This window comes from Triturus cristatus, chromosome 7, assembly GCF_964204655.1.
Source record: "Triturus cristatus chromosome 7, aTriCri1.1, whole genome shotgun sequence".
Taxonomy (NCBI): Eukaryota; Metazoa; Chordata; class Amphibia; order Caudata; family Salamandridae; genus Triturus; species Triturus cristatus.
The window spans coordinates 330808898-330834761 of NC_140590.1; the positions used below are offsets into that span (position 1 = coordinate 330808898).

General features: G+C 42.2%; 1 protein-coding gene across 1 annotated transcript in view; it reads right to left on the reverse strand.

Annotated features, from left to right (window-relative positions):
- LOC146809602 (E3 SUMO-protein ligase KIAA1586-like) overlaps positions 1–25372 on the reverse strand; it is a 41255-nt gene extending 15883 nt beyond the window's left edge. The window contains exon 1 of the mRNA XM_085616442.1: positions 25076–25372. The gene's annotated coding sequence lies outside the window, so the exon portion shown is untranslated. The remainder of the gene's footprint in view (positions 1–25075) is intronic.
- Between the last annotated feature and the right edge of the window lie 492 nt (positions 25373–25864).

Consider the following 25864-nt stretch of genomic DNA (forward strand, 5'->3'; position numbering starts at 1 on the left):
AAAAACAGAATAAATACACAGTGCTCGTCCTGCCAGAGGGCAATGAAGCTTGTAAGAAACACCCCCATAATTTGAATTTCTCGCTTTGAAGCACACACAGGTCTCGCTTCTCCGGGATAAGAAATAAACATACGCACTTGAAACGCCTAAAGGTCTAAAATAACGAACGAAGCGCTCTGCTCAGTCACTGCAAACTCTGAACTATAAGGCGGGGCGGCGATTATTGGCACCCCGTGAACTACCAAATAACCTTCAGGTTTTCAGCATTAGTAAATTCAGTGGGGCGGGAGGGGAGGGCTGTGTGCGCCACTGCACCAAAAAGCCATCACTGACGTTTCCTTGTCCAGAGAAAGGAACGTGTGATTTGTGGCCACACAGCCAGTCACCCGAGCCGAAGGTGTCAGGGCAATGAAGAATGCCGCAGTGCAAGCGACCCACGATCACACACTGCACTAAATCACTTACAGAACAGGAGAGAAAGGAAGCTGGGGCGACAGGAAGGATGTATGCAAGAGGGAATAAAATGATCAACCTTTCAACCAACTAACCTACGCAGCTCTCTGCTTGTGAAGACCAGACAGGGCACAAATCCTAAACAAGCATGGATCTCTTGTCTTTATGGGGCCATGCGTTTCTAATTAGAAACGCATGGCCCCATAAAGATAAGAAAGTGCTTTGCGACAGCAGCAAAGCAGGCGACCCAGTCCGGATCGGCAGCAAAAGGGCGTCAACAAAATAACCCTCATTTCCAATGGCAGGCCACCGTTTAGCATAAACGGTGACGCCAGCAAATGAAAATGAGGGGCGGGGCTTCAAGTCCCCTTCTCAAATCTACTCTCCTACAAAATCTCTGGCACAGCGAGCAGCGCTTTGCACTGCAACGCCAGGCGAGTCCTAAAAAAACAAAGAATGTATATTACTAGCACTGCAGAGCAAAGAGAACAATACGGGATACACAGGAAGACTAATGATCATGATGATAAAGATTAACAGTCTAGTTTGGTTCGATAATGGCATGCTCAGATAGGTGTATACAGTAAAATCACGGGACAGGAGGTGGTTTTTAAATGGTTGATATGCAGGGGCATGGAAACTGATGCGGTCAACCTAAAAAAAATATGAGCGATGGAGTGGTAAGTTGTTGCTATTTTAAAGTCATTGAGGTAGCCTGCTCCTAGGGTTCTATCAGTACACTTCGAAAATTAACTAGTGAGACGCGGAATGCTGCTATGATTCTGTTGTGGGTTTGAATTATCTCAGCTAGGAAGAACGATAGGAAGAATGATAGGATGGTGCTACCCCGGTCTAGCGAAAAGCAGATCATATTTGTGAGGTATTCTGTTGGATAAGCATTGTATGTTGCCTTTCATGAGGTAGCTGTTAAAGCAGACAAGCCATTTCAAAACATTGCATTTACTTAAGACTAGCATTAGGCTATTTTTCCTCTGTCTTTAATATTCGACCTTCTGTTCTGCTGTCCCAATAACAGTTGCTGTGCTGCCGTTCCATGTATTATATAGAAGCACTAAGCTGCCAATTAGAGTTTTTGTCTCAGCCGCAGTGCAGCTGCCCCAGCGTTAGGAGTTGGGCTGTGTTTGAGTGAGGTGCTTGCTCTTACGTTTATCTTTCTTTGGTGGTACGGACCTAGTATAGATAGGTAGAGTAGGTAGAGTATTGTACTGTTTCCCTGCTGTAGGCCTCATTGTTTTAGTGACACATGCTTTCTTGCTAAGTCAGTGTAATTTTCAAGGTCGGATTGGGATAGGAAATAGTCCGGGGAACAAAATAAAGTTGTGCCATTGGTGAATTAAATGGCTAAAAAGGTGAATTGGGTCTTTAAAATCGGGGCAGTTTTGAAATTATAAGGATACGCTGTATATATAATATGCAAGGTCATCAGATGCATCGTATTTGAGGGAAGCTGTATGCTACAATCTCTGCACCCACAGCAGTACATTTTTAACAACACATCCAAAAAGACTTTGCTACGAAAAGAGGTCAAGAGCTGAGCTTGGTTGATGGTTATAGTAGCTGAGTGGACTAAGGAGTCTACTAAAAGGATCTGTGTTTGATCCTATGGTCACAGGTTTGAATCCTGGCAGGTTTAATGTATGCATTTGTCCTCCCGAGGTCCAGTGCATGGACTCCACCGCACCCCAATTACTGCTATTTCTTACTTCTAAACTCGGTGGAGGGAGGCCCATTTTCCTTGCTTCTATTTGGGCCTGTTGCAGACTCAGTACCTTATTGAGTACCAATGTAGTGGAAGTGTCTGCTGGCTACAGGGTGCATCAAACTGACATTATTGCAGCAAGCGAGCATGGTTTCTAACTTATAGGTGCAGCCCAGCTTTTTGTGCGAGATATACTATGCTGGTTCTTATTTAGTAATGTGGTTAGTCAGAAACCAACACTCTACAGCACGGAGCTTTTTGCTAATGTGCAAAAATGACATCCTCAGTAACAGGTTTTCTAATGCGTACATGTTTATTTTGTCTGTATGGGTGGAACTGCATGCTGCATTAACTTAACTAGTGTGTTGTACATACACCAAAGGTATCCACAGCCCTTTTGCCACTTTACCATTTGAAATCATTATTAAGCAGTGTCTGCAACTAAAGAAAATCAAAGCGTGAAGATAGGAAACTGGCTAACGTGGGCAGGACTGCACAAGTTTAATGTAATTTAAGGATGTTAGTAGGGTCTTATGGAAAATATAATGCAAGTAGACTAGAAGAAGAAATAGCAAACAACTTATATGCTATTTCTGAAGTCAGCGCTGTGGTGTGCCTAAATCTCCTGTTCTCTAGTGTGAAGACTGTCTAGGTCATCTCCTGCTGTCCCATATAAGGCAAACCTAGCTCATCACCCGCAGTTCAAATTCAAGGATGGCTAGCTTATCTTGTGCTCTCCAATGTCAGCCAAGGCCATCTCATCTGTTACTGCCAATGCCAGACATTGCTAGCCCATCCATTGCTGTCCAATTTCAGGCACGGCTAGATCATCTTTACTGTCCAATGTCGGGCATGGCTAGATCATGTGTTGCTGTCCAATGAAAAGCATGGCTAGATCATGTGTTGCTGTCCAATGTCAAGCATGGCTAGCTTATCCAATCCCTTTTTAGGTCTCGCCTGACCCAGCGCATGCGCTGGTCTGGCGAGACTTATTGAGAGGGCTCCAAAAAGTGCTACCAGGCCAGCCTGGAGCTACAGTGCATGTGCGCGGGCGCCGCGCTTTACCGCGATTACTTTCACTTTAGCGGCCGCTTTGATGTTTGATCGTGATCACAATCACTTTTACTTTCGCGGCCGCATAGCCAATAAGTCTCGCTTTTGGGACCTTATAAGTATTTAGTTATGCAAATGTTGCATGGCTAAACACTTATAAGGTCCCAAAGGCGAGACCTATTGGCTATGCCAATGCTGGTTTCACTTTGCATTCTAGCACTGGTAGCCTTGTTAGGTCTCGCCTACGCAGCGCGCATGCGTTGCATAGGAAACTACCTCTTGTAAACTATTCGGTTTTGAGGGCAAAAACTTGCACGCGTTGCATTGCTTTGAATGCAGCGCGTGAACGTTTGGCGATTGCCTTGCAGGAGCGAGCGGCGCCAATTGGTACCACTTATCGTGCCCGCTCCCGCAAGGGAAACGCTGGGCTTCCCTGCTCTCGGCCGCACTCCCCCCCACCCCCTACTGGCGCGAGGCACTCACGCTTGTTTAAAGTAAGAGCAGCTTAATTGTGTTACAGAAACGCAGAGGTCATGTGCACACGAGCACCCTACAGAAAATTACCATTTTTCAGATTATTTACTTGGAAAAAAGCATATCACCTTATCTTGTTTCCGGATTGCCATGTCCTGTGAGGAAAACACTCAGCAAACGTAATGTGCATTTATAGTCGAAACCCTAGAAACAGCGCATGTGCACAAAGGGGCAAAGCAACAGGGACAGGAATGCTAGATTTCTTTCATGACCACTCCTGTGTTTCTAACAGATTTACATCCGTGTATGCCTGCCATATTTCTTGGAAAATATCATTACCTAGTCCTGTGTAACTTATACTTGATTCACAGAGTGCCACATAGGTGTAAATGTATGTAATAAACTACTGCACTAAGTGATGTGTAGCGTACACACGGTTAGTGTTCCACATACATTATATATGTGGAACATTAACATTCTCAGGGGTAATGTGCATCATACATTATATATGTGGGACATTAACATTCTCAGGGGTAATGTACATCAGGGTGACCACCCTATAGTTAGACACGAGCCCGGCCAGCTGTTGGGGATCACCTGATGAAGAACGTGGTTGAAAAGCAGACAGAGATTTTGCACAGTACTGCAGATTTTTGTAGATGGCCTATGGTAGGCCGTTAGGGCCAGGTGTTTCATCTATGCGACCTTCCATAATTACTTTTGTGACAGACTGTTTCCGGATTGATTTTTGTTTTCCAGTCAGAAGAATGTTGTGATGTGTGGGAGATGATGACCGTTTTTGTGTCCCCTGAATTTAATTTTGCTAGCAGCACCTTTACACCTATAAACCTTTCTTGCAGGTAGACCACCCCTACTCCTTTGGCTATATTGGATGCTGCTACTGGCACTCTAAATTCCCATGGCATTTTTCACGAGCCACCAAAATTCACATGCATTTTTTCTCCTTGTGGCTTCCAACAGCCAAGAATATCTGGAATACCAGCAAGAATCTCCAGAACAGAGCGCTGTTCAGTAAAAAACAGTGTTTATTGTTGCAGCCCATTTCTCCATATGGTAGGTGTGCACACGAAGCGAAGTTTTACCTGCCAGTGGAGCAAGAGGTCTTTGTTTACTTTGAAGTGTTTTCCTGAAGCCTCAAAGACAGTGTTTGTTCTTTTCCCCCACACTTGCAGTTGCTTTACATTTCCATAGAGGAGGATGTAGGTTGACACCCTGATAAGGTAATGCCATATTGCGGCCTGAGGTGGCTGGGTCCGAAGTGAGACAGCATGGTATGACAAGCATTGGCATAGCCAAAAGGTGTTTAACCATGCAACAGTTCATGTTGTTGCACCAAGGATATTGTGCCGCATAACTAAAATACTTTTAAGGTCCCAAAGTCGAGACCTATTGGCTGTGCCAATGCTTATTTTTATATAGTGGCGGAAATACTACAAGCTATTCAATGACAAATAATGGATCAACTACTCATGCCTGACATGGGAAAATTCGAGAGCTTTGTTGAATGGTCTCCAACATTATCCAAAGTAAATTTACCAAATGGTATGAACGTGTGTTCTCTTATTTCTATACCCGTTTAGTGCAGGTGCTAGTGAAGTAAACGTCATGAGGTGCTGGTATGATCATTTTAGTGTTAAATATATATATATATATATTAGAATGTCTGACTTGAATGCAATTATTACATGCAGCTAAGAGCGAGTATAAATGCCCCTTTTACATTTAGCTTGAAGTGGCAAAACCTACTGACTTTGGTAGCTAATGCACTCCGATTGCTTGCAGAGTGAGTTGTGGCATGAATTGGGCAACGCCGCTTTGGCTGCAGTGCACAGAGACTCTTTATTGCCACACACAGAAGATAAAAAATAAGGGCAAGTTGTCGATAAAGCAATTTCTTTATCTGGTGTCTATATATTATATGAAGCTTTTTTTCTTTTTAAGATCGGGTCTGCGATCACAAGAGAATTTTTATAATGTTCTACTGGAATTAAGCTCTCAGTAAATGAAAAGGGCTCTCTAAACCAAAAGAGGTAGAGCACAAAAATCAACAATAGTAAAAAAAACAAATATCCTCTTTTGGTCTCAATCAAATTATACAATAACAACCATACAATGTATACACCCCGATCCTCAGAACATAAATGTATCAAATATAAAAAATTTATATGGTAAAGAAATATTTTTATTTCATACAATAACAGCTAAATTAAAACAATTAAAAACATTTGACAAATCTTTGCATATTTCATAAATACATACATGACAGAAATAAGAAACTTCTGCTACAATTTCAAAACATAATACATACAAATACGGGAGAAAACAGACATAAAATAGTTCATATCATTGTGTATAGTCACCAGTAACTTTAGGATTGTCTGTCACAGTTGCAATATTATTCATACACTTTTCCCCTTAACTGGCAGTTATCCAAGTAATCAAGTGTCTACACACAAAGAGCATCAACGCGTTTCGGTGGGTAACAAACTGTAACAAGCATTTGCAATGCAATCGGTCTCGCATTTGTGAAAGTTAGAGCTTTTGTCGTTGTAAACAACATTGTGTTTATTTATGTGTGTTTGTTTGTAGTGGAGTAGTGGTATGTTGTTTGTAGTGGGATTATGTGGTACACAATATACTATATGGATGAGTGAAACGGAGGGTGGATGGATGAACAGATGAGTGAAAGCATGGATGAATGAGTGAGTGGATGGATGAATGGTTGAGTGGATGGATGAATGGTTGGGTGGCTGGATGAAAGAGTGAAAGAATGGATGGATGGCTGAGTGGATAGATGGATGAGTTAAAGGGGTGATGGATGGATGAAGTGCTGTGATGGAGTGAAGGGGTGGATGGACAGATGAATGACTGAAAGGATGAATGAGTGAAAGGGTGGATTGTGAGATGATGAGTGAAAGGAAGGGTGGATATATAGATGGATCGAGATGGATGCATAGGTTTGAATATAGAATGGGGTTATGTACGGAATGGTGAAAGACTGACTCAAAGATTGAGTAAAAATGACTGTTTTTAAATGATTTATGTGGATGTGCAGTGTTGCATTAAACTAAAAACAACCCGACTAAAAATAGGGAAAAAGCATGGCAAAACAGTACTTAACATGCAGTCCTAAAATCACTCTGCGGCTTTATTTAATATTTGGCAAAAGGTTCTAGCCCCTCAGCAGAGAAGATAGTAAACCTGTGGGTGTCTGGGTGTGGAACGGGTAGAGTGGGAAGCTGTGAGGTGGAGTGGGGGAGGGGGGGTTGGAGTGATGCCACCCTGGGTTTCCAAGCCATACAAAATGGGTAGCATGGTTTTACCAATCAACTGGAAAAAGATAGAAACAGTCAATAAAAATGCATATTGTTATTCCTGATGAACTCTGGAGCTTCCCACAAAAAAATAAATCTATTTATAATTAGCTGTTTTTTATAATTTCAATATAGCTCCAACTTGGCCACCCAAACGGTAATTTTTAGCATTTTACATGAACATTAGACTACAGTGCACACAGGCAGCTGTTTAAATTATTTGAATGGGGAGATTAAGTGATTTGCCCTGAATTACAAGATCTTAAGTAGACGCTAGGAAGCGAACCAGGCTCCCCAGTTCCAAAGTCACCAAGTCCTGTCAATAGGCAACATCGCCTTTCCTAGGTGCTCATGATTTATTCTCCTGAGTAAATTTGTCATATTTTATTGCTAAAAAAAAAAAGAAAACGTAAATTGACTTTCCCGGCTCACATTGGCACCTAATCTGCCTCAAACAAATGTTAAAGTGTGAAGACGATTGTTTGGGCGAGTGTAAAGTGGAAGGAGAGATTTCAGATGAGCTTTGCAGAGGGGTCATTAGCAAGCTGTCGCACTCTGTGTGGTCGTCATCACCGTCGTCATGTAGTGCAAAGAGCGAGTGCTAACTCCTCCCAACTCTCCAGGCTAGCTTGAGTTCATGTTGAATGTTACTAGGCAACAGAGCACATGGAGGCTGCAGGATCTCAGCTTACACATTAGCCTGTGCCTAACTATTCACATAGGAGCTGTACTGACGGCCTCCTTGTCTGACCGACGCTGGAGCACCCCAGTAAACAGCTCTTCAGCCTGAACTCTCGTTCTGTATGCAGAAGCCACGGGCATTGTCACGGCTTCCTGAAGGGGTTAAACATCAATAAATCCTGCTCAGCAGACTGCAATTCACCCTTGCACCAAGCCGGACGCTGACCACGCTCTGTCTGTAGCCACACTAAACCAGGAAGAAAGTAGTGTAGCACCAGGTAGAATAAAAGAAAATCCTCCAGAAGCGGCTGCCATGATTTAAGATTTAGCGCAGCGGCTGTGAGGCCGACGCCGTGCTGATCTTAAACAAAAAGTAACAAGACCATCAATGCTGGGCTGCCAGCCCTCCATGCAGCGCATTCTAATTGTGGGTGTACTTTTTGGTACAGCTTACAGAGAAGGCATTGCTTTTGTTGTAATTGCAGCCGGAGTAGGCCCGCGTTGTGACTGCACCTCTGCTCTGAAGTACAAAGCAACTAGTATTGTGCTGTTGGAAGTAAAGATGCATGCACTCTGCAGCACTTCCTTAGCAGCGTTATACTTTAGCGTTTTAAAAAATGCCCTTTAATTTCAAAGTGCGAAATAGCCCTGAAAACACCCAACTCTTTTGGGGAACACAAGGACAGCTGCTACTGATAGGGACAGGTTAGCTCTTCTAGGGGCATTCGGCGCTGCGAGGCACGATTAATTAGAACACATTGCTCCGGAAATATCTGTTAAATTGTTCTTGCAGTGTTCGCCAAGCATGCCTAGTTGACACGTGAATGCTCTGGGCGTAAACTGAAAAAAATACAAAAACGGTGACAAATGAAACAAGAAAGTGAACGAGTGGTGTGCACTCCAGCGAAGCCACGAAAGTGAAAGCATTTGTAACCTGACCCACAACAGATGGCAAGCTGCGCACGCTGCTGAAGCGGCTCACTTTGGAGCTGGATAACAGGGTTCGAGCCTCGGCGTGGGCTGCATTATTTAATTATTTAAAAATAAACAGCGATCTCAGAGTGGGGGTGGAGAGAGACAAATTAAAAAAATAATACACATGGAGGGGGAGACAGTTATAATAAAAAATAAAAAACACGGTTGAGATGAACAATGTAGCATCTGAAACCAAGTATAACAATCGGTGCGAGGAGGTGGCTCAACAAATAACGCTGCTGACTTTGGAGCAGGAAAAAAGGGTTCGATCCTCAGCCTGAGCTGCATCATTTAAGTGTGATTTCATTATGAATAAATTAAACGTAAATAAATACATCGGGTCGGGTAAGTGCAGGAAGCTGCTAGATGCGGAAATGAGAGCAGTAAAGAAAAAAAATAGTCCCTAATTAAAAAGATAACAGCCAGCAGCGTAAGTTAACTGTAGTTGGTCGATGCTGCTTCCTCCAGAAAGGGAAGAAAAAGGAAGTGATGTATGGGACCACATGCCAACAAAGAGCAAGATAAGAACAGCAGTGCCAGATTCCCCCAATGGCAAGCGACAAAACAAAGACAAATGCAATGGGTGGAGTTTCAGTAGTAATACTGTTTACTTGATGCCTCGTAGAGGCAGCGCATGCGCTGCTCTATGCGAGACCTAAAAACCGCCTTCATCAGGATTGTTGATACCTCCCGGTTTGACAATGGAATAATCTATAATACATATACACAAAAAAAAGACAGAAATACAAAAACATAAAAAAATCTTGTTAGGAACCAAGATACTACCATATGATAAACCACATTTATATCCTGATGATACCAATCACCACAGGCCGGCCACCCTCCTGAAGATTTATCACCTAAATAATCCAGTTATACCAACAGACAGACCTGCTAATGTCACATGCACACTCATGCTCACCATATACCCAGGTATAAAAAAAACTCATAAGGTATAGTACCTTTCAGATTTGATACTGAACCCAACCAGCGCTTAAGAGTCCTCGGTATACTCTAGGGCTATTCGAGACATATGGCTGATCAATTCTGGTCCACAGTCCCCATCCACGATATATAATCTATATGGACAAAAATCAGTTCCTTTGTGAAAAGGGCATCTAAAGATATCCCTATCACTAGTTAGATTTAGAAAAACAGGGCATAGTTACCTGTATTTAAAAGATTGGCAACACAATGTGCCAATAGTCATCAGAAATGTTGAAGGGAATAATATCTGTAGATAATAAAAATCGTGATCAACCCTTCCATCTCAAATCACAAGTACCCTATATGTCTATACCCACTGTCCATTAATAGGAGTCTAATACATACCCATCCCCAACACATTCTTTCTCTGCCAACTTTAGTTTCACGACTGTTGGACAGGAAGTTACGGTCCTCTCAGGTCAGTACCCTGATCCTTTATGATATTAGGATGACAACATCATCTGTAGTCCTGTATTGCAAATAGCTAGCTATATTTCAGATTTCGTAGTGGCCATCCCAATATGCTATACCATGCTGGATAGAACTCCTAAAACAGATAAAGAAGCAACCTTCTCATCACCTCCCATTCATCAAAGGCGACAACCCTCAAGCTATGGGGTATGTTTCATAGAGAGCAAATCACCAACTACAGGAGTTCTAAACATAATACAAACACATAGATGTACCCTGTGTAATGCCCAAAACTGACAATATTGAGTCTCTCGTGTGTGTTAAACATCACGTGTACGGAGATAGAAGTAAAATTCTCTCAACTCATATTGCCTGTGTCAACTTGACCATGTTGAATGTTAGGGTCTGGCTATTATCCGAGGACACCGAATGGTAGCCAACCCCCCCTTACCACGATAGGAAATAAACTCCTCCCTTCTAATATCCAAACCGTTCTCACAGGCAGAAAACTACCCCGGCATAAAGTACTGCCCCTCGAATACTACGTCAAAATCCCATAAATAGACTGAGCCACTAAGTATTCAGCAAGCAGTCTCTCAAGAGATCTTACCTTCCTTCTCCCCCCCAAGTATCAAGGGGACAGCACCTCCAATTGAAGAAACAGATAGGAAGGAGCACATTTAAATGCATAAACTTACACCCCACGTGATCGCCCGTAAGCCAATCACCTCTTTTTCAATATATGTTAAGAGCAAACAAGCGTCCAGAGGGAACGCCATCTTTAAATAGATATACAGAGTGAGATAGCATGGTTTAAAACCTATGCGGCCAAATATAATTTCGAAAATCTTCAAATTTAAAAACTGCATTTTCAAATCCTACTCAGTTTTATGGAACCGGATAAAGTCCTCCAATCTGCACTACTCGAATCCTGAGACATATTTTGTGCCTATAGAAAGAGGTTTGCGATCGCAATGCACGCATCCATACTGATTACAGGAAACTTTTTCTATATACAAGTGTCAAACCTCATATCAGTTTATAATTAAGAAAGACCACCAGGAGTGGGTACACTAACGTAAACTCTTTGATACAATACACCTCAAAAGCCTTAGGTGCATATGTGCACCGAATAAAGACGCCATCTTTGAATGGATACAAAAGATGAATCTATCAAAAATCGTAAAATATTCTGGGGTTTGGGCCTAAATTCCTAAGATGGATCAGGCTGCTCTATACCGAATAGCGGGGCCAAGTAAAGGTCAATAACCGCGAGTCCCGTATTTTTCCACTGGGTAGGGGCACTAGACAAGGCTGTCCCCTATCCCCCCTGCTTTTCGCGTTAATGCTGGAACCCATGGCGTCGTGGGTGAGAGGAGATGTAGTGATAAGGTGGCTGAAATGGGAGGCAGAAACTGAAGATAGGATATCTGAATACACGGATGATATCTTGATATACTTAGCGTTCCCCTGCACTTCCATCAATAGGCTTCTGAACATTTTCACAAATTTCAGCAAATACGCCGGTTATGCCATCAATTGTGCTAAATCTGTACTGATGGTACTTCGGGGCCCAACTCCCGGGCTTCCGCTGGGATGTGAAATTGAGAAAGCGTGTGACAGATTTTGCCATCTCGGAGTCTTTGTTACTCCTGACCCTCAACTTTTCTACGAGAAAAATCTAGCTGTCCCCTTGGACTGGCTCCGCACTGATGTCAAACACTGGAGAACGTTACCGCTCTCACTGTTGGGCCGAGCCGCCCTGTTTAAGATGCTTGCACTCCCGAGTTTTTTATATGTCCTCCAAAACTGCCCCTATAAGATACCCGACTCATACTTTAACAATATAGAAAGTGAGATCCTGTCACTATTATGGAGCGGAGGAGCGCACCGTAAAGCACTGTCCAAACTGACCAAAGGGTGGAACGATGGAGGAATCACACTTCCAGACATACGACTATTTGGCCTCGCAATTTGTGGCCAAAAATCATTGCTTATACCACTCCCCGTCGGACCCAGCATACATGCTTGATAAATACCAGGAAGGAAGGAAGGGATACATGGGAGCCTTATACACAAAACCCCGTAAACTGAAGTATGTGGGACCAATGGCCCAGACTGTGGAAATATGGCCTCAGGCCACAGAACGTTTGGGATGGACTGGAGTGCTGACACAGGCCACACCCCTGTGGGCCTCTCAAAAATTGGGACTCCTGTGTTATCACTCATAAGTTAACAAATGGGACACGATTGGGATCTCTACTGTGGGACAGTTGGTACAAAAGGGTAAACTCCTCACATTCAGTCACCTACAGAAACACTATGAGCTGACTCGGCGAGAGATTTTTTGATACATGCAGATCCGTCATGCTCTCAAAACAGTGCTCCCAGACATGAGTACGTTGCCAGAGTCTTCCCCTTTGGAAGACCGGCTATTATCCAAGTCAATTCCAGACAAAGTTATTTCCTTAACATATCGCAAACTGTGTAACAACCTGCCAGATCCTTTACTCTCAGAGCAGTGGCAAGCAGACATATTGACGACGAGGACTGGCAAATGGCACGGATGTCTCCCCGGGAATCAGCAATAACTCTTCGCTTCTGGCCGATACAATTAAAAGTCCTACACAGAACATACCTCACGGGGAACACTTTAGCGAAGATGGGAATTTGGCAAAACACTGCACGGGTGTCAGCAAGTGGCAACCTTCTATTATATAATTTGGGAATGCCCCCACATACGACATATGAGACCGGGCTACGCCACAAAAGGAAAACAGATGGTGCCAACACCGCCGTTGCGGCTTCTTAATATCTGAGAGGCCACTGACCTCACAGAGGTGGAGTAACAATTGGCCACTCTGGGATATACCTTAGTAAAAAGAGCAATCGCCATGAAAGGGGGGGTGGGTTGGTAGTAAGACCCACAACTAAAACGTGTGCAGCTGAATTTGACAAATGTATGGTCGCAGAGAAAGAAGTCTTTAAAGCCAGAGAATGTCCCAAGAAATGGGATAGGAAGTGGGGCGGTTGGAATGCACTTAGAGGGGGGCCTGTGTATATCCCCAACTGTTGAAATGGAAATGTCTAGACAGAACAGACGCTCATCTGGAATTAATGTGCGACTTATCTACTACAGCTATAAGATGTGAACCAGTTACAAACCGATTGAAATGTATGCCTACCAAAGTTTGTATTCTATTTCTGAATGCTGAATTCAAATTTAAAAAAAATCTTTGAGAAAAAAAAAAACAAAAAAAAAAACTTAAAATATAAAACTAAATTCTCGAGTCACACTACCTTATACAGAGTCACAGTGAGCCATCAAATCGACACTTCTCAAATCTGGACAAGGATTTCCCCATCTATTAAATGGTATACTAAAGTCTTAGCGTGCGTCCCAAAACTCAATTAAGAAGCTAAATACAGATACAAGTTTAAGACCTCATATCAGTATTGGATTTCAAAATCAGTACAATAAAGTGTATTATCTGGTTCTGCCATTAGACCAAGATTATGATAAACTCATTCCCTTACATTGCTCAGATGTTTGAACTAGTGCTGCCTTTACTAATTCCTATACTTTGTTAAATGTATAGACATCAGACTACACTATATTACAGGATTGCATCTATAATAAGGAATGAAGGTATTATAATTAGAGTTATTAACATTCTATATTAATATATATTAAGGATGAGAAAGTCAAAAATTATGATTGCCCACTAAGTATGGGACTGATGTATGTTCATCTACAATGCATGTATATAGACCCAAATACCCCATATATCAGTCGGTCCCACTCTTCTCTTGAGTGGAGTCCCTTACAGACCGTATTGAGTTTGGAAATGAACCATTGTTCTTGTTCTTTCCTCTTTCTTATCATATCGCCTCCTCTTTTTCCTTATACAGATTTTTTCCAAAATTAGCCAACGTATATCCCGAGCATCCTGATCAAATTTTTCAAAATGTGTCACCAGAGGTGCATTGGGTTTCTTAATCTTAATAGCTATTCATTCATTTCCAAACTCAATACGGTCCGTAAGGGACTCAACTCAAGAGAAGAGTGGGACCGACTAGTTAGTTAGAACAATGTATTCAGGTTATATATGTGACAGATAGGGTATTTGGGTCTATATACATGAATTGTAGATGAACATACATCAGTTCCATACTTAGGGGGAATCATAGTTTTTGACTTACTATATTAATGTATATTAAGGATGAGAATGTGAACACGAATTACCTTCATTTCTTATTATATATGTCTAGCAATCCTGTAATATAGTGTAGTCTGATGTCTAGACATTTAACAGAAAGCATATGAATTAGTAAAGGCAGCACTAGTTCAAACATCTGAGCAATGTAAGGGAATACATTTATTATAATCTTGGTCCAATGGCCGAAACAGATAATACACTTTAATGTACTGATTTTGAAATCAGATACGGATATGAGGTCCTAAACTTGTATCTGTATTTAGCTTCTTAATTGAGTTTTGAGACGCATGCTAAGACTTTAGTATACCATTTAATAGATGGGGAATCCTTGTCAAGATTTGAGAAGTGTAGATTTGACGACTCACTTTGACTCCGTATAAGGGAGTGCGACTCGAGAATTTAGCTTTATATTTTAAGATTTTTGTTAGAAGATTCATCGTTTGTATCCATTGAAAGATGGAGTCTATTCGGTGTACATATGCACCCAACGCTTTTGAGGTATATCGTATTAGATTACATTAACGTACCCACTCCTGGCGGTCTTTCTTAATTAGAAACCGATATGAGATTTGACACTTGTATATAGAAAGAGCTTCCTGTAATCAGTATGGATGCGTGCATTGCGATTGCAAACATCTTTTATAGACGGAAAATATGTCTCAGGATTCAAGTAGTGCAGATTGGAGGATTTTATTTGGTTCCATAAAATGGAGTAGGATTTGAAAATGCAGTTTTTAAATGTGAAGATTTTCTAAATAAGATTTGGCCGCATAGGTTTTAAACCATGCTATCTCACTCTGTATATCTATTTAAAGATGGTGTTCCATCTTGATGCTCGTTTGCTCTTAAAACATTGAAAAAGATGCGATTGGCTTACGGGCGATCACGTGGGGTGTACGTTTATACATTTAAATGTGCTCCTTCCTATCAGTTTCTTCAATCGGAGGTGCGGTCCCCGTGATACTTGAAAAAAAGAAGGAAGGTAGGATCTCTTGAGGGACTGCTTGCTGAAAGTGGCTTAGTCGATTTATGGGATTTTGACGTAGTATTTGAGGGGCAGTTCATCACGCCGGAGTAGTTTTCTGCCTGTGAGAACGGTTCGGATATTAGAAGGGAGGAGTTTATTTCCTCTCGTGGTAACGGGGGTTGGCTACCATTCTGTGTCCTCGGTTAATAGCCAGACCATAACATTCAACATGGTCAAGTTGACACAGGCAATATGAGTTAAGAGAGAATTTTACCTCTATCTCCATACATGTGGTTTTTAACACACACGAGAGACTCCATATTGTCCGTTTTGGGCATTACACAGGGTACATCTATGTGTTTGTATTATGTTTAGAACTCCTATAGTTGTTGATTTTCTCTCTATGAAACATACCCCATAGCTTGAGGGTTGTCGCCTTTGATGAATGGGAGGTGATGAGAAGGTTGCTTCTTTATCTGTTTTAGGAGTTCTATCCAGCATGGTATGGCATATTGGGATGGCCACTACGAAATCTGAAATATAGCTAGCTATTTACAATACAGGACTACAGATGTTCTTGTCATCCTAATATCATAAAGGATCAGGGTACCGACCTGAGAGGACCGTAACTACCTGTCAAACAGTCGTGAAACTAAAGTTGGCAGAGAGAGAATGTGTTGGAGATGGGTATGCATTAGACTCCTATTTATGGACAGTGGGTAAAGACATATGGGGTACTTGTGATTTGAGATGGAAGAGTTGATCACGATTTTTATATTCTACAGATATTATTCCCTTCACCATTTCTGATGACTATTGGCACATTGTGCTGCCAATCTTTTAAATACATGTAACTATACCCTGTTTTTCTAAATCTAATTAGTGATGGGGAGATCTTTAGATGCCCTTTTCACAAAGGAACTGATTTTTGTCCATATAGATTATATATCATGGACAGGGACTGTGAACCAGAATTGCTCGGCCATACGTCTCGAATAGCCCTAGAGTATACAGAGGACTCTTAAGCGCTGGTTGGCTTCAGTATCAAATCAGAAAGGTACTATACCCTATGAGTTTTTTATATCTGGGTATATGGTGAGCATGAGTGTGCATGTGACATTAGCACATGGTGTGTCTGTTGGTATAACTGGATTATTTAGGTGATAAATCTTCAGGAGGGAGGCCTGCCTGTGGTGATCAGTATCATCAGGATATAAATGTGGTTTATAGTATGGTAATATCTTGTTTATTTTTAACAAGATTTTTTTGAATGTTTTTGTATTTCTCGGTCTTTTTTTGTGAATATGTATTATAGATTATTCCATTGTCACACCAGGAGGCATCAACAATCCTGATGAAGGTGGTTTTTACAGTGTGTTACCCACCGAAACGCGGTGATGCTCTTTGTGTGTAGACACTTGGATAACTGACAGTTAAGAGAAAAAGTTTATGAATAATATTGCTACTGTGACAGAAAATCCTAGTTACTGGTGACTCTACACAATGATATGAACTATTTTATGTCTACTGTTTTCTCCCGTATTTGTATGCATTATGTTTTGAAATTGTAGCAAAAGTTTATTTCTGTCATGTATGTATATTTATGAAATATGCTAAGATTTCCAAAATGTTTTTAATACGATTGTTTTAATTTAACTGTTTTTAGTTTATGAAATAAAAATATTTCTTTACCATATATATTTTTGATACATTTATGTTCTGATGATGCGGGGTGTATAAATTGTATGGTTTGATTGAGACCAAAAGAGGATTCTTGTTTTTTTGACTACTGGAATGAAGGACAAACAAGGGGGCAGCCAGCATGACCTGCCCATTTCTCATCCCAGATAGTGATTAGAGATGGACTTTCCTTTAGCCCATTGCCACTCATCCATGATTTAGTCTAGATCTCCCCAAAATCAGCTGCCAAACGGTAAAATCAGGCACCTGAAAAGAAACAAAACCTATCTCAAATTTAGTGGGATTGCTCTGCTTCTGGTAAGTTCAAAAATCTCAGGGGCAGCATGCAGGATGGCACAACTACCTCAGTTGGGTATGTATGCCATCTGATAAACTGTGCTTGCTTAGCTACAATATTTTATTCAAATCTGAAGTTTGTGAATTCTGTGGGAGAACACCTAGAATTATACGCGGAGCTCTGGGGCCAACATCTTCAATACATGTAAATTACTAGATGCCTCAAAGGGCTAAAGAAACTGGACAAGACTGAAAAAAACTGCCAAACTGTTGAAATACTTAAGTTGTACCTCTAAAGATTGGTAGAGAGCCTGCATTGGTCCCATTTGCGCTAATAAAAGACGTCAGCATGAGCTGCTGTTGGGGAGAGACATTAGAGATTGGTGTCCACTCTATACTTTGCACACGAAAGCAAATTCCCTCAAAGAATGCTGCTGCCCAGAGAGAAATGTCTGAGACAGATGTCAGTATAAAAGAGGTTCATGTGAACTTGCAGTTGTTGGGTTTTCAGGGACAGTGGCAACACATTACAAGGTTTGCCAAGCCGCCCCTGGGTTTTGCAAGCTTGAAACTAGCCTGACAGCCACAATTTAATCCAAAGGAAGAAAAAGGAGAGGAAGGTGAATGTAGCGGACTAAAGAGGAGTGTGGGTATCATTGAATCTTAATGATTTGATGTTTGTAAAGCGCTTGAATCACCCCGTGAGGGGGTCTATTCACGCTAGGACTTTGCTTTTGTCGGCCAGGGAAAGGACCTATTAAAACAGTGTCTTCTTAAGAAGCCTCCGGAACTGCAGGTGATCAGCGCATTCCTGCAGCTGGATGGGTCTTTGGTTCCAGTCGGTCGGGGCTAAATGGGAGAACGCTTTATCTCCCTGCCGGGATTTTTTGCAGCGAGGACTCACAAGAAGAGATTTGGAGCCAGAACGAAGTGCCCTGGGAGGCTGGTATTTTGTGAATTTGTCTGTCAGATACCTGGAGCCTTTACTGTTTAGGGATTTGTGTGCAATACAGCATATCTTAAAACGGATCCACTTGTGCTCTGGGAGCCAATGCAAGCTCTGCCAGAGGGGAAGGGAGGAAGTGCACGAGGGAGTATTGGAGATATGCCGGGCTGCGGTATTTTGAACCACTTGTAGTCTGTTCAAAGATGCTTCATTCGCTGAAACTGGGCTGGCACATAGAGACAAAGCAATACATTGTAGCTAGGCTCAAAGTGCTGCTGCCTGATTCCAAGATCACCTACAGACAACTGCTGAGGCTTGAGTTAAGAATTGTGAAAGCGGATTATCAGCAGGCAAGGGACAGTGAACTACTTGTCATAAAAATGTCACTAAGCCATGGACTGCATAATGAAGCATTCTGGAGGGCATGACTAAGTGGAACGGATACTATCAGATCTGACCACGGATTAAAAAAAAAAAAAAAAAAAAAAAACATAATAGTTATTCAGACATATTCTAAAAATGTTCTCTTGACAGCCTCTACTCATAACAAAATCTATGCACAAAATACAACATAACACCTGGGTGGGAGACTTCAATGCAAGGCATAGGACCAGTAAATTAATTTGGGGCAGTTACCCAGTTTGGTCTTCTGAGCAGCTTCACTAGAGGTGAAACCCTAAAGCTAAACGTCTCTAAAACGGCTTTTAGCAGCACACCTTCTGTTCTGTAGTTCCGGCCTCCCAGTTACTGTGGCACCTCTTTAGTTCAGAGTGCATGGCTACAAGCAGGATATCGGAGGTGTCCCAGTCTGCCCCAGTGCGTATATGTCAACAGTGCAGCATTACTGTGGCCCGCAATAGTAAGGACCACACTGCACCCCAACTATGAATTTTGTAAACTATCGGAGGAAAAAGGGAGCCCGGGAACTTTCTTGCATCAGGGCCCAAGGCACCCTTGCTAAGACACAGAGTATGACCTGGCTTCAAGGTCATGCCAGAACTAGGAGGAAGTGAACGAACACCAGAAGAAACACCAGTAGAAGGAAGATCAAGCAACCAAAGATGAAGGGGAGGAAGGATAAGAATTGGAGGGCTAGAGGAAGGACCAGGTCCACAGAGACAAAAGAGGATGAGGAGTACCATGACTGAGTTTAGGAAGAATAAGGCCAGGAGGAGTAGGTGGGCGGGTGTCCATAACTACAGAGAGGACTAGGAACACCAGGACGACAAGGACATTTAAGACCAACAGGATGACCAGAAATGGAAGAACACGGAGCTCAACTCCTGGTTCTTCCATTTCTGGTCATCCTGTTGGTCTTATATTTCCTTGTCGTCCTGGTGTTCCTAGTCCTCCCTGCAGAAGAATAAAGAATTTACTTGTCGTCCTGGTGTTCCTAGTCCTCCCTGCAGAAGAATAAAGAATAAGTCCAGAGGAATGGTAAACATGAAAACCAGGAGGATGATAACCAACAGGAAAATTATGAGACTGTGACAATCTGGTACATTCACCAGACCATGACTGGGAGGACCCAGTGGATCAAGAACAGAAGGTCCATGAGGGCCAGGACACAACCACAAGGAGGATCAGGAGGACAAGCATAAGGAGGACACGGAGCATGGCAAGGAGGCCCAGATGGGGACAGCAACCGCAACCAGGGTGACAAGTACCTTTAAGACTACAATGAGGACAAGAACAACCAAGAGCATCAAGACTAGGGCAACCAAGAGTAACAGTCACCAGGAGACCAATGACCGAAAGAGATACAATGCCTAACACATCAAGAAAAGTCTCTAGGTAGAGGCCACATATCTTATAGAGCGTTCATAGTTATGCTTCTTAGAACACTCAAAGTTTTGAAACACCACTCACCTTTTTAAGCTTACTTAAAAGGGCTGTAGGGGGCAATGTTAAATCAAGGGACTGTATGCAGGTAAGAAGGCTCTACACAAGTGCATGCAAACACACAAAGTCTTGGGCTAACTAACACAGTTCATAACCTCAAATGCTCTTTTAACTGCAATACACACAGAAACGAAGGACATATCTGCTACATCCAGAGTACCCAGACAAGCAGAATTAGCATGTGGAAGAGAAATGTGGTTTGAAAGAAGCAAGGAAGGAGTTCATGTGTTGCTGGACATTGGAGCTATTTGGTTCATGCATGGTTCCAATAAAGAGATCTACTTACCATTAATTAGATGTACGGATGATAGTAGATTATTTTTTAAGATAGCCTGAAGTGAAGTTTGTTAATCATATTACTAGAGATGATGTTAAGTAATGAATTACGTTTTTATCTGAAGAGGACTCATGAAAATGTGTGGTCTCTACAATGGGCCGTTGTTTGTTTCTGAAACCATTACACTGTTCTGGGATAAGCAAGGTGCAAGACATTACAAATACAACGTTGTAGCACACAAGAGAGAATGGGCCAGGAGTATATTTTAATGTGCACCATTAACATTAGATAGTAATCTGCATTGGAAAGGTGAGATAAGGAAACTTGCATGGAACCGTCTGTAGAGAGGGCAGAGTCCATGTTCCACGGTTTTACTAGATGGATAGGCAGGAGTAAGGAGAAATGATGTTCCACATAGTTTATCAAAGACGGAGTTGTGCAGAAACAAGATAGTTGATGTGAGTTTACACAGTGCAGGTGTTTGCCTGGACATTTACTGTGGAGTTGAACTATCTTTGTGAGGATATTTTTAAAACAGATGTCCAATTTAAGGGATGCCATTCACACAACAGTTATGTATTGAAGAAAGGCAAAATGTTGTTGGACTGAAGAGAACTCAAGTATTTGGGTGTGTTTTAAATCCAAATCATCAAGAGCAATTATTGATGATGGACCTGGGGGACCCATGAATCTCCCAATGTATTCAGCAAACAAGAGGTTTCAAGCACCACACAGTTTTACATGAGGGTGCTGAACCATGTGCTCATAATGTGAGAAATGTGCAATTAGTCCGACAAAACAAGTTGTGTAATGAGTTGAATCATTTGTGTAAAAGTGGCATCTTTGAAGCCATTGAGAGTTCTGAATGCTTAAGTCATGTCACATTGGCTACAAAAGCCTATGGCAAAATCAGAATGTCCAACTGTAGAGATTTAAATAGGTGTATCTGGGAGGACAGACATCCTTTACCAAATATCAATGATATGTCGGTCACTGACTGGTGGTGCAATTGTTTAGATCTGGCAAACGCCTATCACCAGATCATGACACTTGGTTTTGTTATGGGAAGGTGCTGATTGTGAGTGAGGGTGAGTGGTATTGCTTAAATGTGTTGGGAGTAGCTAAGTGAAGTGTGACTGTCTCTGGGTGTATAGATAGTGTGACAAATTGGTAAGCTTATGTTGTAAGTATAAGTGTTAGTTTCAACAAGTGAGGGATTAGTAAATGGTGTTGTAAGGGGTATGATTATACAAGTATGTGGGTGACTGGTTGTCAAAGCAAGTTGTCAGTATTGGTGTAACTAGTTCTGAACCAAAATTCTTCTCAATGAATAGTAAGCGCAATTATCACCACCCCGTGCTCCATTCTACATAGACACAGTTACAAGTTTGTGACAAAACTATAAGCAGCCTCTGCCAATCACATAACATAAAAAAAATCTCCTTTCATAAGCCACACTATTATCACACCCGGACAGCCTTACGGCAATGACTATCAGCTTAAGCATTATGTCTCTTACTCACTCGTCCTACACTATTGGCTGACATGATCAACACAGAATGCAATAACCACTGGAGTAGCATGCTAACCCAAGATACGAATGACCACCATGTATGGGGTATGAAGTACTATGTAAATGCAACTACAATAGTATAAGTGTGTCATGCTCCTAATGTGCATGGGCGAAAACAGTAGCGAGTGATCAGAGTGGCAGTGTGCGATGAGAATAAAACTAAATGGTGACAGAGTATGTAGAGCACTTTCTTGGGAAATACTGCCCATGAGTTTTGCAGGGTGCTTGAAATGACTGTTGCAAAAGTTGTGGAAATGCGAGTCAACACGAGTGTCTGTGGGTTAGTGATGGGTACTACTGAGAAGGAGTAGTTCCTGGTGTGTTGTAAGGAAATATAGTAGGTGAAGTTGCTGAGTGGCATGGACTGCTACTGGAAGTGATACGGCAAACAAGTAGTGCAAATACATGAGGCAAGTGGTATTGCAAGTGACTGTTCTGGAAGTGAATAATTAGAAATGGCCTAGTAGCATTGTGCATGACAGACTGATACACATAATTGGTTATTTTGTTGAGCGAGTTTAAATGGGTTAGGGAGAGTGAATAGTAGGCACCAAGTGATGTCGAGAGTCAATGGCTGCAGACGAGTAACATGTGATTGAAGGACTGTGACAAGTGCAACAGGTGGGTATTTGCAGGAGTACTTCACAGTATCCGTGGGTGAGCAGTGCAAGTGATAATGTAGTGAGTGCTATGATATGCTGTAGAGAGTGAAAGAGTAAATGGTCAGTGAGCGTGAACGGCTGCAGGTGTTTTGGTAAGATACCTGAGCAAGAGAAAATGGTAAAACAAATGGTTATAAACAAAATGTATGTGGGTATTAATGTGAGTACCTGTTATTGTGAGTAACCGATAAATGTTACAGGCTCATGCTGAATGAACAGTGTGAGCATTTGGTGCTGTAAGTAGTGTTGCGAGTGTTGGTGACGCAGTGATGTTCAGGGTTGCTGACTGGAGTTGCATGTCGCTGAATGACTGGTTTACTACTTGGCTCCTAGCAATGGTCTGGCAGAGTGATATTGCAACTGGTAGGTGTGCTTGGTATTGTAAACGGGTAATGAGGATTTAAACATGTAAACCAATAGTTCTGTGTCGTGTTGACAGTGAATAGATGCAGTGGGTGGGTGGTTGTTCATGTTAGTGAATGTGAACAGTGAGTGCTTTTGGGTGAATTGTGGCTGTGTGGGTGAGTTAAATGATGATGTACAAAACTGGTGTTACAATTAAGGGGTGTTGTCAAACATGGAGGAGATTTGTTTTGTTATAGGTAAATGCTGATTTAGGTGTGGGTAAATGGCATTGCTAAAATGTGTTGCGACGTAGCTGAGCAATGTGAATGGCTTGGTTGTAGTACAAATGTTCCTAGTTGGATAGGTAATGTGACATGTAAATAAGTGAATGTAGCAGATTGAATTTCCATGCGAGTGGCTGAGAGATGGCACAGTAAGCAAATTGAGTTAAGTGGCATGTATGTGGTGGTGATCTGTATGACAAAAAATTGTGGTGGTGTTAGTAAACATGTTGAGATAGTGGTGTGTGAGCAAGCGATTAAGTGGCTACGGTGATTGCTGTAGGATGATGTGGTTGACCGTTGAGGCCAAAGGCCCTCACTCGCTAGATGTAAGTGAGTGGTTTGAGCAAGTACTGTTGAGCGTGGCTGTGACTACATTAGGAGTAGTAAATGGCATCCAGCGGCTCTATGACATTTTGAATAGTGCTGATAAATGGTGTTAGTGGATGTGGCAGAGAGAAGTGGCCTAGGTGGCAGAGTATGCATTGATATTTTTAGTGATTATGACGGAGGGTGTTAGTACACGAGATGCGGTGTGAAACAGTGATGTAAACAGCAATCATTACGCGATGTACGTAGTAGGCCACAAGCACAATCAGTGATGAGTGGTTGTGCATAGGTTGCCAAACATAGGTGTGTTGTGAGCGTAAATGAGGTAATAAAAAGGGATTCCATTTCACCATTCAGTTTTAAGTAACACTGCAAAAGGTATGAGGGGTGTTTTCAATGACTGATGAAAGGAACAACATAACTAGCTCTGGAGAGAGTTGATGGTGTTGATTGGGTTGCGAGAGGTTAAAAAGTGTACTGTAAGATGACTGTGGACATACAGCACTGTGATGAGACAGTAAAAGTCTAGGGGTGGTTTTTGAGAATACAATGGAGAGTGGCGAATAACACAAGGGTGATGGGGCACACAGTAAGAAACCTATCATACGAACAATGCAGAAAACGAGGCTCGAGTTACCAATCAGTGTCATTATGGCACCCTATTTTCGTCTCAGGCTTTAAGTAATAGGTCTGTATTTTGGGAGTCACGGCTCAGTTTAGTTGAATACACAACTTCAGCAGCTGAAAAAAATTTCGACATTGAAATCCTAAAACAAAAGCAAATACCTTGGCTTGGGGGGGGGGGGGGGGTCTACAGTAAACAATGAAATACATTGCTCTGGTTGGCTCGTTTTTCGCTGCATGCATGTAGAGCTACAGCAAGAATTACTAATATTTATGGGCCTTCTTTGACTGTTGTACAGGAACGCAGTTTGTGGTTTAAGTGTATTACCTGTGTCACTGTATACCAGAATCGTAACCGGAACTAGGTAATGCACACCAGGGTAATAACAGACAACATATATTCCCATATTGTGATAGGTTTTTGCATCCTCACGTGAAAGAGAGAAAGAACTGTCGCGTACCGACGGTTTTCTGGTGCAGTGCTGTCTTTGGTAAAATACTAGTGGAGGAGAGGCTCGACATCCTACTGTCCGTAGGAAATAACAATAACCTTCTAGGGGATCGATATTTTTAGGAAAAGTGGGGTTTCACACCAGTCTCTCAAACGAACGCTCTGTTCAGGCAAGCCAGAGAACGTAAAGGCAAAAAACTTCACAGTCCTACGTGCGCTCAACCCACAGAAATCGAGAATTAAATAGAAAACACAACGCTACTCTCACTGCCTCGACGAGAGCCGAGACCCCACCACCTCTCTTAAGAACAAAACGACTGCTTCAGCCTGAGAAAAGAGGAGTGGGAATACCACACCGACCAGCCCAAAATAAAGCACCTCGTGAAGCCCCGGGGTCAGAGGCTTGAGAAGATGCGTGTTCAAACACCCACCTCTTTCGAAGTGCCTCTCTCACCAAGAGAGGCGAACTCGCTTCCCGCCGCTCAAAACAAGCACTGCTAAGACTGTATCCTCCGAAGAAGTGAAGAGAGGTGGGGCGTCACGCCTGGCTCTGCCACATAATATACAGCTATGCTGAACAACTCTTCTCTTTAACAGACCGCTATGCCAGCACTACACCAGAACACCAACTGGGTACAGGCGGCTCCTTTCTCTGCCTGCGGCCTCAGGATAGTCGAGCATCCTTTCTTTCCAATCTAATAGGCAAAGGAGATTAAAAAATTAGAAACAGAAAACGGACAATAAATGCGGATACATTAGGATTTCTAACGGCGGCCATCTTAGCCTGGTGTCAGTAAATACAAGACTGGTACCTCACTGTTGCAGCTCAACACAGTGTCTAATCCAGTTCTTGTATCCCTTCCCCTTCGATCATTCTTCGGGAGTCTTCCCTCACTATTGGCTCAGCGCACCTCAGGGCTGGCTCGTCACGGAGAGCTCTTCCACAGTCCCAGCCACTCACGCAAGTCGTATCCCGCCTCATTTGGAATAAACAGACCATAGCAGCTGCACGCCGAGTCAGGCTTCTCTTTATTATGCGCGAATCTCTTGCATTAACATGTTGTGTGTTTACAACAAGCTATAGTCGTGTTTTAAAACATCTACTCTGCCTGCTGCTAGATAAATATCCATCATGCTATTTCTAACCCCTCATACGAATTATAAATTAGTAGCAAGTGACTTTTAAGATGCATGCCAACAGTTTAAACAAGCATTGGCAT